General features: G+C 42.0%; 1 pseudogene; it reads left to right on the top strand.

The window, feature by feature from the left end:
- Positions 1–4,455: 4,455 nt before the first annotated feature.
- On the top strand, positions 4,456–5,434 carry LOC100342702 (large ribosomal subunit protein uL10 pseudogene; annotated as a pseudogene).
- The last annotated feature ends 6,706 nt before the right edge of the window (positions 5,435–12,140 follow it).

The following is a 12,140-nucleotide window of genomic DNA, read 5'->3' on the forward strand; positions in this document are numbered from 1 at the left end:
TCTTTGGTGCTTCACTGGGTGGCTTTGTATGATATATTGTTTTCACCATTTCTCTTTCCTTCTTCTAAGCATCCACCAACAGGATTGAAGGGGAAGTCACTTTCTGCTCTCCTGACACCTGGCCTACATTGAATTATGGCCAATTAGCCATATTTAAAATAATGAATGCATTATTTGTGCATTTTATTGAAGCACATTTCAACATTGTGTGAAAATGTCCTCATGTCTCCTATTTTTGCATTGACTTTGAAGCTTCCTATACTTTGAGGTATTTTTTATGGTCAGGCACATGTGCATGCAATGATTGTATGACCACCCTTGGATTATGCATTGCATCTAATGAAATCAGCTTTTTTGCTCACCCCTGGGCAACCTTTGGAAATAAGACAATAGTCTCAGTTGTTTGTTTCCTGAAGAAATGTTAATGATTAACTTGAAAAAGGAAGAACTTCTTTTACCCCATTGCCTAATTTTTCATAATTCCCTACAATTGCTGTGTACCTTATCTTTGTTTAATATATCCCATGCAAGATATTAACTTCTATAACACTGATGTACATGTATTTTTGGCTAAGGAGAAAAGACTACCATAGCTAAAGATGTTAGTTCTTTCCAGTTGGGATGATTGTTTTTATATATTAAGCCTCATCTGCAGCCAGAAAATGTTGAATTCAGATCTTGCTTTAATGGTTGTTAGATAAAGCATTGATGTGATTTATTTGGATACTAACTACCTTTTGCCTGAATCCACATAATAACTAACGTTTTCCATATGTGCCCAGCAAATCTTTATTGGTGCACTCTAGCACAATGTAAAATACTAAAGAAATGTGAGTGATTGAAAGTTAGCAGCTTCTGAGGACTGTTCTCTCAGGACAGGCTTACGTGAGCAACTTCATGTGAAATTCAGGGATGACCTACTGCTTTGTGGTGGGTGAAGCATTTGGCTGTGATCCATGGCTGTCTGCTTGGTATTTGGTTTGTGAATGGGAGACTGAGTCTTTGGTTGAACTTCAGAGAATGGCTTCCGGCCTAACCCTAGACTTCTCCCAATAGGCTGGGCTGAAGAGAGAAACCAGTTGGCTTGTCTGATGGCTTGGTGTCTGAGCATTGGATTGGGCACAAACCTCGAGGCACAACACTAAGCCCTTTTTCTATATACCCTAGTTTAATTTGCCCCAAAGGCACTGTTTTTATATAAGCCGTTTGACTGTAATGTGATTGACATATAAAAATCTGTATATATTTAATGTATACAACTTAATTGGTTTGGAGATTAAGTGTGTACCTGTGAGATCATTACCACAATCCATGCCATAAACGTATCTATTACCTCTAGAAGTTTCAACTTCCCTCTTTATTATTGTTATCATCATCATTATTTTGTGCTGAGAGCATTAAACATTAGATCCATTCTTTAGTAAATTATTAACTATGCAATACACTATTGTTAATTACAAAATGATGCTGGACAACCTGTCTCTAGGACATATTCATCTGTGTAAGTGAAATTTTGTACTTTTTAAAAAAAGATTTATTTATTTGAAAGGCAGAGTTACAGAGAGGCAGAGGCAGAGGCAGAGGCAGAAGAAGAGAGATCTTCCATCTGCTGGTTTGTTCCCCAGATGGCCACAACAGTCGGAGCTGGCTGATCTTAAGCCAGGAGTCAGAGCTTCTTATGGGTCTCCTATGTGGGTACAGAAGGCCATCTTCCACTGCTTTCTCAGGCACATTAGCAGGAAGCTGGATCAAAAGTGGAGCATTTGGGACTTAAACTGGTGTGCATATGGGATGCCAGCACTGCAGGTGGCCGCTTTACCCGCTACACCACACTGCTGGCCCTGGCATTTTGTACTATTTGATCTAAACCTCCCCATTTACTGCTATGCCCAGCCCCTTGGAAATCCCATTCCATGTGAGTCTATTTTATCTTTACATTGACCACGTAAGTGACCATGTAGTATTTGTTCTTTTGTGACTGCCTGATTTCTCTTGGCATCATATTCTGCAGGTTCTTCTTGTTGTGGCAAATGTAGAACGTCCCTTTTAAAGGCTGAATAGTATTCCATTGCATATACAGACACCATTTTTCTTTACGCATTCATCTTTCTACAGTGGCTTCTGTGTCTTGGCTTTTTGAATTGTGCTGCAATGAATATAGGAGTGCAGATATCTCTTGAAATCCTGACTTCAATTCCTTTGGATATATAACCAGAAGCATGATTGCTGAAACATATGGTAATTCTATTGTGAATCATTTCTGAGGAATCTCCTTACTGTTTTCCACAGCAATTGAACCAATTCACATTTGCACCAAGAATGTATAAGGGTTCTTTTTTTCCCATATAATCAGCCACATTAGTTGTTTTAAAATTTTTTGGTTACAGCCAGCCTATAAACATTCTTCCTTTTCTCACCCTCACTTGATAATATTTTTCTGTTTGTTTGAAAATATGTAGTTACAGATGCTTTCTCTCATTGTGTAGATTGCTTTTTGGTTTGTTGATTGTTTCCTTTGCTGTGCAGCAGCCTCTGAGTTTGATGTAATCACATTTGTCTATTTTTTTGCTTTTGTTGCTTGTGTTTTTGGCGTCGTAGCAAAGAAATCAGAAGGATAAACAAAATTGGTAAGCCTTTAACTCTATTAAAGGAAAAAAGAGAGAAGACTCAAATAAATCAGAAATGGAAGAGGAGATAACACAACTGATGCCACAGAAATATAGTGGTCATAAGGGATTATTGTGAACAATTATATGGAAAAAATTGAACAACCTAGAGTAAGTCATTAAAATTACTAAACCTAGAGTAAGTCATTAAAGAAGCATGTATTCTACCAAACTACGGAATTAAGAAGAGACAAAAAGCCAGAACACACCAACAATGAATGAGGATACTGAATCTGTAACCAAATCTTTCCAACAACCAAAAGCCTAGGACAAAATGGCTTCACTAATGAATTCCATCAAAAAGTTCAAGATGAAATAATACAAATCCTTAAATTTTTTTGCAAAAACTGAAGAGGGGAAACATTTTATAAAGCTTGTGCTAAAGCCAGACAAAGAAATCACGAGAAAAGAAAACAAATATCCTTGATGAAAACTGGGTACAAAAATTCTCAGTGAAGTATGAGTAAACAAATTCAACAGAAAATTAAAAGGACTATATGCTCTGATGAAGTGAGATTTACCTTGGGATGCAAGAAAGGTTGGGCCTATCCAAATTAACACAATGCAAGCCATCAACAGAATGAAGGGTAAAATTCACATAATAATCTCAAAAGATTCAGAAAAACCACTTGACAGAATTCAACATCCATTCATGATAAAATTCAACAAATTAGTTACAAAAGGAACTCATTGCAACCCAACACAGTTCATGAATGAAAATCTCATAGCTAACATCATACTCAGTGCTGAGAAATTGAAATTTTTCCTCTAAGATCTGGAACAAGGCAAGGTTATCCACTCTCCTCATTTGTATTCAACTTAGTATTGGAAGTCCTAGTCAAAGCAACTGGGGAAGAATAAGGAATAAAATGAATCAAAATTAGCAGGAAAAAAGTTAAATTATCTGTGTGCAGAACACATGACCATGTATTTGGAAAACTCCAAACATTTTATACACATACACATGCACACACCTGTGCTAAAAAAAATACCTGGTAAAACTAATTAAAGACTTTAGAGGACAGACCTTCAGCCTAGGAGTTAAGATGCATGCATCCTATATTGGAGTAACTGGATACAAGTCCCTCTTCTGGCCCCTGACTCTGGTTTTCTGATGATGCTTGATTAATTGGGTTTCTGTTATCCACACAGGAGCAATGGATTGAGTTCTCTGCTTCTGGTTCTGACTTAGGCCCTGCCCTGCCTGTTGCAGGCATCTGGGGAGTGAACCAGTAGATGGTCTACATCCCTCTCTCTCCTCTGCTTGTCAAATAAATAAATAATGTAAAAAATAATTCAGTAAAGTTTCTTGATGCAAAATCAATGTACAAAAGTCAATTGCATTTCTGTATACTAACGATGAACTACTAAAAGAAAGTTATGAAAACAATCTCATTTACAATAGCATTAAAAAGAATAAAATATTTAGGAATAAACTTAAGCATGATAGTAAAAGACTTATATGCTGAAAATCATGACAGTGACACAATTTGTTAAACCACACAAATAAATGGCAAAATGTCTCTTGTTTATGGATTAGAAGAATTAATGTTGTTAAAACTCCATACAGATTCAGTGAAATTCCTAGCAAAATCTCAAAGGCATTTTTATTAAAAAAATTCTAAAATTCATATAGAAAGATAAAAGATCTTTAATAGTCAAAAACATTTTGAACAAGAAGCACAAACCTGGAAAACACCATACTTCCTGATTCAAAGCACATTGTAGATTTTCTTTACAGTGATATCATCTGTTAAGCCCTGTGGGCAAGCCCTGATGCACTGTCATGATGCCAAGGGAAGGCAGGGCAACCTGGAAGTCCAGCTACTTCCTTAAGATCATCCAGCCTCTAAATGGTTATGTAAAATGCTTCATGATGGGAGCAGACGCTGTGGGGGCAAGCAGATGCAGCGGGTCTACCTGACCCTCCATGCCAAGGCTGTGGTACTGCCGGGCAAGAACACCATGGTGCCCAAGGCCATCTGAGGGCACATGGAAACCAAAGCGGCCCTGGAGGAGACCCTGCCTCCTATCCTGGAGAATGTTGGCCTTGCGTTTACCAAGGAGGACCTCACTGAGATCAGGATGTGCTACTGGTCAACAAGGTACCAGTTGTTGCCCATGTTCTTGCCATTTCATCTTGTGATGTCACTGTGCCAAGAGAGGACACAGGTCTGGGGTCCAAGAAGATCTCCTTTTTGCAGGCTTTTTGGGCATCACCACTACAGTCTCCAGAGAGGCACCACTGAAAACCTGAGCTTGTGCAGCTGATAAGGGCTGGAGGGAAAAGCGGAACATGCTGCACATCTCCCCCTTCTCCGGGTCGATCATCCAGCCGGTGTTAGACAATGGCAGCATCTACCACTCTGAAATGCTGGACATCAGAGGAAATGCTGCACTCTCACTTTCTGCAGGCTGTTCAGTGTTGCCAGTGTTAGTCTGCAGATTGGTTGTCCAACGGTTGCATCTGTACCCCATTCTCGCATCAGTGGTTACTAGCGGATTCTGGCTTTGTCTGTGGAAACGGAGTGTGCCTTTGCATTTGCTGAAAAGGTCAAGGTCTTGCTGGCTGACCCATCTCTATCTGGGGTGCTGCCACTACTGCTGCTCCTGTTGCTTTTGAAGTCCCAGCCAAAACTGAGATGAAGGAAGAGTCAGAGGAGCTGGACAGGGATAAGGGATTTTTAACTCTTCTATCAATCACCCCCCAAAACCCAACCAACCAACAAACCAAACTAAAACCCCACCTCAGCCAGCTTGATTTGTAAAGCAAGGAAATGAAGGTTTACTTCTCTTAAAAATTACAAAGTTATGGCCGGCGCTGTGGCTCACTAGGCTAATCCTCCGCCTTGTGGCGCCAGCACACCGGGTTCTAGTCCCGGTTGGGGCGCCGGATTCTGTCCCGGTTGCCCCTCTTCCAGGCCAGCTCTCTGCTGTGGCCAGGGAGTGCAGTGGAGGATGGCCCAAGTGCTTGGGCCCTGAACCCCATGGGAGACCAGAAGAAGCACCTGGCTCTGGACTTAAGGTCAGTGTGGTGCGCTGGCTGCAGCGGCCATTGGAGGGTGAACCAATGGTAAAGGAAGACCTTTCTCTCTGTCTCTGTCTCTCTCTCACTATCCACTCTGCCTATCAAAAAAATTACAGAGTTACAATAATCAAAACAATATAATACTGCATGAAAACAGGCATACAGACCAATGGGACAGAATACAGGGCCCAGAAATACACCAGGCATATAAGATCAATTTTCTTTGACAAGAGTGCCAAGAATGCACAATGGAAAAGGGTAGTTTCTTCAATAAATAAAGTCGGGAAAATTGGATACTTACCTGCATGAGAATTAAACTGGACTTTTATCTTACATCAGACACAAAAATCAACTGAATAGCATTATTAGGTAGGTGCTAAGGCTCTGTTGCTTGTTATTATGAGAACACTGAAGGACAGAGTAGTTAAATGCCTTGTACTTGGTCACAAAGGTAGCAAATGAGGCAGCAAGGATTTAAAATCTGACAGTTTAACTCTAGGTACCTTTTTGTTTTTGGGATTAGCTCTTTATGCTTCCTTAGGAAAGCTATATGATATAATCCAGAGGGCATGGACTTTATGTCCAGACAGCTCTGGGTTCAAATTCCTATTCCACACTTAGTGCCTGGATGCCTTTGAATCCATCATCGAACCTTTTTAGGCTTCATTTTCTTCATCTGTAAAATGGAGTCACTGTGAGGTTTAAATGAGATAATGTATATTATGCCCAGCCTGACAACTAATGAGTATTCAGAAATGCTAATTCATTTCCCTTTGAGTTCCTGGCTTATATTTCATTCTAGTATCTTGAATCAGTCTCCCAGTGTGGCCCTAGCACTGGGAACAGCATCATATTCATGCTTCTAAGCTGCTGTCATTCTAATAGATGCTTCCCAGAAATGGAGTCTTGGCCAGTTCCAGGAGTTTTGTTTCTCTTCAAGTAGAGGTAAATCCATCCAGACATCCTCCTTTTAAGCTCCAAGGGCTGCATCTGTTTTAGACCAAAAATAATACCTTGTGATTGGAAATGTTTCAGTAACATTATTTGTGTGTTTTATTGAAGCAGAGGTTACAATTATTAGCGACACCAGGAATTTCAGACATTTAAACACAGTCTTGACTTCTCCCGAACAAACCACATCCCTGTGCAATTATTAGTTTATCTAAATACCTTCCATCCAAGCCCTCAACTGGAGCGGGTCTTTGTAGGAGGTGGTCCTTCTGAGCACAGACTCCCTCCCATACTCTCGGTAGCAGGCAGACAAACCTGGAACTCGGCTGGGGGCTGCAATAAAGGTGACTTGGGTCTATTAGTGAGCAATTTGCTACTTGGCTTGGGTCATTTCCTAGTCACTGCCAATTTGGCGAGGTTATCCCAACTCCCTGTTTGAAGCTGACCTTAAGGATTTTTTAAAAAATTAAAAACAGGGTTTTCCTTCCCTGAGAGTTCATTCCTTCTGTCACATGATCTCTTTATAGCATTCATTTGGGGCAATCTCTCACAATCCAACATCTGTGCAAGAGATGGAAAGGCACAGTAAGACCCAGCCTATCCTTCAGTGTCTCCAAATTCTACCTCTAGTCATGGGCTCAACACATTTTTTCATTGTTATTATTTTTGTGTATTTGTTTCACTTTAATAAAAGGTTTAGCCAGAAGGAACCCATTATGCATTTTAAATTCAAGGCAGTTGATCAGAATGATTGGGCATATTGTGTTACTAGAAAAGACCAGCCAGGTCTTTTTGAAATGGACACACCTACCACTTAATCCTCATGTGATAGAGAATTATGATCTCCACTTACAGTGAGGACTAAGAGAGCAAACCACTGGTACATGATGCTATGTAGTGGAATCAAGGTCTGTGTCATTCAAAGCCAGTTTTCCAGTTGCTTTCTGTTGCTTAAATTTAGGAGAAGTGAAGAAGCGGTTTTCCACTTTAGCCACAGGCCACCAACCTGTTTCACCAGAGTGACTGACTCTGATAGGCTGATGTTACTGTTGTTTTAAACCCTTCTATCCTCATTTGACAAATAAACATTTAGTTGAATCAGTCTATAAGATGTTAGTATAATTTCATTCCACAGGAGTTGTTGAGTGTGCTATGCATTGCACTGATGTATTGAAGACATTTTCAGGAGCCAGGTAGAAGACTGGGAACAACTGAATACTTTTAAGAAAGGGTGTGATGTGAGCCTAATTGAGGTTCAGGAAAATATTTGTCAATAGGGAGATGAGTGTATTAGGGAAAGGACTGAATTTAAGATGGATCAGAAAGCATTTTCTGGTCAAGTAAGAAATCATGAGGATCTGACTGAGACTTTTTTGAATCAAAATTAAAGGGTTGTATCTTATATTAACCCTTCTGTGAGTTAGTGTGCCAAGCAGTGTTTCTTAATAAGCTGTCTTGGTTATTCGCCAAATTTCTTTCCTTTACTTCCTTTTCCACTCCTACACTGTATGGCAAGAAATTGTTCATCTCTAGGGTAGTATATTTCCTTTTCAAGGTCTAACTTATCTGGTGTCAGGGAAGAAATGCATGTTGAGGTCCTGGAAGATGCATCAGTGAGAACTGAAGCCTTACCGTTGAAACAACATCATCCACTGAGAAACTCTGTGTAGTGCAAATGGTGAAAGCCAAGGCAAACAGGGAAGGGGCTTGCTGAGATGTCAGACAACTAGCAGATGATGAAGACTCCTGTAGGGCACACTGCAGAGGCCCAGCAACATCCTTTGAGATAATAGGAAGCCACCAATAGGTTTTGAGCCAAGCTGGTTGAGAGGCGGGCTGACACAGGTATGTTTCATTTTTATAAAGATCAAATAGGCAAAACTGGAGACAGGGCAACAAGTGAGACATTATTGCAATAATCTCTGCAAGGGAAAGAGAGGATGGGAGTGAGAGGCCCTGAGCGCTTGGAATTCCCTGGGCTTGATGCATGACTGAAGGTGATGTGGCAGTGGAGTCTGAGAAGAAGGCTGTGATGTCTCCTGATTTCTGGATCAAGTGATGAAAAGCATAGTGTGCCCTTCATTGAGTTGGAGGGGATTAGATGAGCAGCTAGGGTGGGACAATGGTCAGGAACATGATTTTGGACTCTTGCATTTGGGAATGAATCAAATATCCAAAGAAGTTAAAGTATTGGAAGCAGACAGGTACAAGAAGCTCATTCTCATGAGAAAGCCTCAAGGTGGAGATCATCTGAGTATAGTTTCAACTGAAGAAAGAACTGATGGCAAGATTGGCAGGAAAAGACTAAAGAAAAAGAACCTTGTGATTAGCAGCTGGTTTTAGGAGAAGGATTTAAGTTCTCATTTGCATGCATTTTTAAAAAAGATTTATTTATTATTTGCAAGTCAGAGCCACAGAGAGAGAAGGACAGAGAGAGAGAGGTCTTCCATCCACTCTCACTCCCCAGATGGCTACAATGTCCAGGGGATGAGTTAGGCTGAAGCCAGGAGGCAGGAGCTGCATTGGGGTCTCTCACTTGGGTGGCAAGGGCCCAAGCACTTGGGCCATCTTCTGCTGCTTTTCCCAGGCCATTAGCAGGGAGCTGGATTGGAAGTGGGGCAGCTGGAACAGGAACCAGCACCTATGCATATGAGACACCAGCTTTACCCGCTGTGCTACAATACTGGCCCCTGCCTGCACTCTTAATGCCACTCTCTTGGGTGTTGCGGCTTATGCAATGAGTCTTGTGTTCTCACTGTAGAAAACTTGATCCAACTTTCAAATGCCTGGTTATTTTTTTCTTTATCACTGCAACTTTTTTGAAATCTAAAGTTTTAACAATAATGTACCAAAACTAATTTTTAAAAATTTAAATTTTTTAAAAAAGATTTTATCTATTTATTCAACAGGCAGAGCTACAGACCAGGAGAGGGAGAGACAGAAAGAGAGAGAGAAAGAGGTCTTCCATCCACTGGTTCACTCCCCTAATGGTCATAATGGCAGGAGCTGGGCCTCTCCAAAGCCAGGAGCCAGGAACTTCTTCCATATCTCCCATGAGGGTGCAGGGGTCCAAGCACTTGGGTCATCTTCCAGAGAGCTGGATCAGAAGAGGAGCAGTGGCCGGTGATGCGGCTCACTAGGCTAATCCTCTGCCTGGGGCGCCAGCACTCCAGGTTCTAGTCCTGGTTGGGCCCCGGATTCTGTCCCAGTTGCTTCTCTTCCAGTCCAGCTCTCTGCTGTGGCCCGGGAAGGCAGTGGAGGATGGCCCAAGTGCTTGAGGCCTGCACCCGCATGGGAGACCAGGAGGAAGCACCTGGCTCCTGGCTTCGGATCAGCGCAGCGCCAGCCGTAGTGGCCATTTGGGGGGTGAATCCTATTACAATCCCTGAACCAAGTTTGAGAAGCCATGTCACAAGCTTCATTCATTCATTCATTCATTCATTTTTTTTTTTACACTGATTTGTTCAGTTTGTCTACTCACTGTTTATGGAGCACAGGGATGGTGACAAGGCTCACATTCTCACAGAGTTTATGTGATAATGGAAGGAGATGGAAAACATGGAAACAAACAAGAGACAATTTCAGCATGTCTGTCCAAATCTTGCCTTAAATTTACATTGTCCTCATGAATGCAATGTGAAAATTATAAATAGGATGTTGACATGTGTGCAAGTAGTAATGAATTTCTCTGAAACGTGTATTGCCTTTGTTACATTTTCTGGAGTCCGTTGATGGCTCTGGTGAACACTTAGGTGCCTTTCTTTTTTTGGTTATGGTTTCTGTACAGACTCTCCCACCGCTCCCCTGTTGACCTCCTATCTCTGGATTTCCAACATGGGGAAACCAAGCGTCACATCACAAGTCCCAGAGACATGCTCCCCACCCCCATTGTTCTGTGGGAGAAGCTCAGGGTTCGTGTGCTGAGGGAACCCTTTTGTGTGGGAAGTGCCCCTGCTCCCCAGGAATGCCCGCCTAGGAGCAGCGAGAGTCCGAACGCACAGGATTTGCTCACGCAGCTGTATTTCAGCAATTTCTCCCTTAGTGATACTCAGATGAAGTCCTGTGAAAACAAAGCTCTCCCAATCAGAGTCAGATGACTGTGCATTGAGGCAGTTGGCCCAGTCAAAACTGCACTTGATGAATGAATAATTTGCGAATTTCTTTGTAAAGTGACGGGTTTTTAAATGGCCACCATATGGGGGCAGGCAGGTGGCTGGCAAAGGTTTCTGTCCTGCTTTTGCTAGACAGGCTGCCCTCCAGCGTGCTGTCAGTGAAGGGCACGGGTACAAAGTGATTCCTGAAGGCTCTTGCCAGGCTGTGTCTTGACAGAGGACACTCCTGCCTGAGCAGGCGGCAGGTGCGGGGCTGGGCTGAGCCCGGAGCTCGCCCGCAGTTATGCTGTCAGCCTCTTTCAGCTCTAATGCTGCCTGACAACTGCCTACCTGGAGTGTGATAATGGCAGAAAACCTCTGCAAAATTGATGGGGGATTTCACACAGCAGAGTGGCTTCTCGTGTAATGCGAGGCAAAACATCCCAGTTCTCTTTGCCAGTGGGAGACAGAAGGTTAGGGTCGGGACCTGGGCAATGGTGTAGATTTGAAAATCCAGATTCGCGCTTGACTCAACCTCCTCCCCGGCCCTGTGTGGCACACAAACTGGCTTCCTCTCCAGTGCATGAGCTTCTGCTGCTCTTAGGGAAAATATGAATAAAAAGGTTACCAAAGGATTATCTTTGAGCTGAATCCTACACGACATTAAGTAACATAGCAGGTTGACAAGGAGTGTAATGAGTCAATGCTTCCATTCCGGATCAAGTAGGATAAAGCCCCACATTGTCCGTGCCTGCCTGGATCAAGTGGAGTGTTTTGTGTGAATTACACAGCTGATTGAAGCTTATTCACTCAGAGGTTCACAGTCAATCATTTTGCAGGGGTAGCTTAATGTCCCTCTCTTGTATAGATCTCAAAGCTCTGTCATTGATGCCTCAAAATTATTAAAACTAAATTAAATCTACCTAGACTTTAGGAAAGCAAAAGGTACCCGTAAGTTGAGAGACCATGAAGAACTAGGCGTTCATCAGGAAAGTAAGATAGGAAACCCTTCTGAGCCAGACAAGCCAATCGAAATAGTTCACAATGAAGTGCTTCTCCAGAGGCTTCCATGAATGTTTGCTTTTGTGATTTGTCAGTTTACAATTAAGAAATGACTCAAAGTTTGTGTATTTCTGTCATTGTTCAGAGGCTGCTAATATTGTCCCTTTCTTTCATACTTGTGATTGCACAGTAGGAGAAGGGGAGTGAGCTGGTGCATTTGTGTACACATTTCTGTTGGAAGGTAACAGGAGCAAGCGTGAGACAGTGTGCGGTATGACTCTCAACGGGCGCACTGGGAGACACCTCTGCTGTGTCCTGTTCTTGAAAACACAGGACACTTGAGGCTATTTTTTGAACATTATCTAACCGATAGAAATACTTTGTTGTCTCAGCATAAAGTTG

This window comes from Oryctolagus cuniculus, chromosome 3, assembly GCF_051225735.1.
Source record: "Oryctolagus cuniculus isolate XC-2025 breed Fujian yellow rabbit chromosome 3, ASM5122573v1, whole genome shotgun sequence".
Taxonomy (NCBI): domain Eukaryota; kingdom Metazoa; phylum Chordata; class Mammalia; order Lagomorpha; family Leporidae; genus Oryctolagus; species Oryctolagus cuniculus.